Source organism: Phascolarctos cinereus, unplaced genomic scaffold (assembly GCF_003287225.1).
Source record: "Phascolarctos cinereus isolate Bilbo 61053 unplaced genomic scaffold, phaCin_HiC Scaffold_7;HRSCAF=346, whole genome shotgun sequence".
In the NCBI taxonomy this organism is placed as follows: Eukaryota; Metazoa; Chordata; class Mammalia; order Diprotodontia; family Phascolarctidae; genus Phascolarctos; species Phascolarctos cinereus.
Window position 1 is genome coordinate 111,976,301 of NW_027556180.1, and position 2,669 is coordinate 111,978,969.

Here is a 2,669-nt window from a genome sequence, read left to right on the forward strand (position 1 = left end):
GTCATGGTGGAGCTTATAGCAGAGGTAAAGAGAGAATCCTCCTCATAGTGCAAAGGCAGAAAAGAGTGCTTGTGGTCAATCATCAGCCAAGAAACGAGTAAACACCTTGCCTTTTAAGAACTAAAAATTTATGTGTTCCTGGAAGTATCTCTGAAAACAGCGCAAAAAAGCCCTGAAGATTGCAACAGTACATTCTCCCCACTGGAAGCAGACCCTTAACTTTACGAAGAGCTTAAAAGTCAAGTAATTGGCTTGGAACATTAGCAAACTGTGCAAAAAAAAAAAAAGTCAGACCATAGAATCTTTCTTTGGTGACAAAGAAGATCAAAACAGACAACCAGAAGAAGACAACAAAGTCAAAGCTCCTACATCCAAAGCCTCTGAGAAAAATATGAGTCAGTTCCAGGCCATGGAAGACCTCAAAAAGGATTTTGAAAAACAAGTAAGAGAAGTAGAAGAAAAACTGGGAAGAGAAATGAGAGTGATGCAAGAAAATCATGAAAAACAAGTCAACAATTCGCTAAAGGAGACCCAAAAAATACTGAAGAAAATAACACCTTAAAAATAGCCTAACCCACATGGCAAAAGAGCTCCAAAAAGCCAAAGAGAGAATGGCTTAAAAAGCAGAATTGGCCAAATGGAAAAGGAAGCCCAAAAGCTCAGTAAAGAAAATACTTCCTTAAAAATTAAAATGGAGCAGTGGCCCCCTCCATGGGGGGGGCATGGAAAGGGAGGAAACTGACTCAATTTCCTCTGTGCCCCCTCCTCTTTTCAGAACTGTTATCCATGATCTTCACTTTGGAATCTCCCCTGGTCCAGGGTCCCTTTGTGGAGATCATTGAGCAACTCAAGCATCAGGGAATGTGCTTCTGCTACAAGGGCAAGGGCCAGTCTGCAGGTAGCATCCCCAGGGAACACAGCATGGACACCACCAAGATGCACCCCACCATTCATTGGCTTCACCTGACCAGGAGCTGTTTGCATCTCTCTGGTGACAAAGGAGCCCCCTCACAGGCCTCACTCTCATGATTTGGTGGGGAAGGACTGTAGGGATGGCTTCTATGAGGCTGAACTCTGCCCTGATCACTGCATCCACAGCTTCCAGAACCTAGGGAAGTATGTGTGAAGTGTGTGAAGAAGTGAGATCTGGAGCAGGCTATTGCCCATCTAATGTAGACCAACAATAATCCGTTCAATGTGCCCCTGGAAGAACAGCGGGGTGACCTGAATGCTGTCCAGCTCTACATCCAAGTGACCATCCGAGACCCTGCAGGCAGGCCCTTTGTCCTGCCCCTGTCCTCTCCCATCCCATCTGTGACAACTGGGCCCCTAACACTGAGGAACTGAAGATATGCTGCATGAATCACAACTCAGGTACCTGCCTGGGTGAGGATAAGATCTTCTTCCTCTGCTACCAGGTGCAGAAAGAGGACATCGAGGTGTGCTTCACCGGCAAGTTTGGGAGGCTGTCCTTCTCGAAGGCCGATGTGCCATTGTGTTCCTCACACTGCCTTATGCAGAGCCCGCCTTACAGGACCCAGCACAGGTAGGTGCACATGCAGCTTTGGCAGCTGTCAGACCGGGAGCTCAGCGAGCCCATGCAGTTCTAGTATCTGCCATACATAGATAATCCACACCAAATTGAAGAGAAGCACAAAAGGACTCTGAGCATCTTTAAGAATATCATGAAAACAAGTCCTTTCAGTGCAGGCAGTTCTGATGCCTGAATGTCCCTCAGACACATCACAGTGTCTTCCTGCAGCTCCAAGCCCCAGGTGTCCTTCATGGCCTGCCTTCCTCCTCTCCCAGCCCAACGCTTTCCTCCCATCCCTCACTACCATCAACTTGGAGGAGTTTTCTCCCATGGTCTTTTCATCTGGTTCAGTCCTGGGCCCAACCCTGGCCCCTGCCCCATACCTGCTCCTTTCCTGGTTCCTGCCCTACCCACAACAGATCCTGCCCCTGTCCTGACCCAGCTCTCCCAGTCTGGGTAGGGAATGCTGCCTAAGGCCCTCTTGGGCCTTCAGTTTGATACAGATGGAGATCTGGCCGAGCTCCTGGGTGACCCTAACAGTTCATACACCAACCTTGCAGCCATCAACAACTCTGAGTTCCAACAGCTGATGAACTAGGGAATAGCAGGGCTCCTGGAAGGTCCTGGACCCTTAGGGGAGTCCCTGCTGATGGAGAACCCCAATTCAATCACTAGTCTTATGACAGGTCTCAGTGACCCCCTGAGCCCAACCCTGCCCTTCCAGGGGCCTTAGCAGTCTCCAATGGTCTGGTGGGGACAGATGAAGTCTTCCCCTCCATGGGGGATATGGACCTATTAGCCTTCTTGAGTCAGATCAGTTCTTAAGAAGGGCTGATACTTGCCTTGGGGCCCCCAAACCCTGGGCCAGAAGGGGACATGTGGTCTATTCTGGTTACACCTCTTGATGCTGCTCCTGCTCCCTTGAATTTCTCTGGGGGAGCTGTCTCCCTGGAGATGGGAGTAGTGAACTCTATATTAATAGTTTATCTGCAGTATCTCTCTTTTTTGTAGGTCTTAAGTGAAAGCATGAACTACTCTGAAGAAGGGGGTAAGTGGAGAGCCTGGGAGGACTCAGACAACCAGACCTGCATCTCTGCCTACAGCTCCCAGAAGGAACAATCCTTCCCCCAACTGG

General features: G+C 49.2%; 1 pseudogene; it reads left to right on the forward strand.

Annotated features, from left to right (window-relative positions):
- The first annotated feature begins 1,052 nt into the window (after positions 1-1,052).
- LOC110212473 (transcription factor p65-like) lies at positions 1,053-1,727 on the forward strand (annotated as a pseudogene).
- The last annotated feature ends 942 nt before the right edge of the window (positions 1,728-2,669 follow it).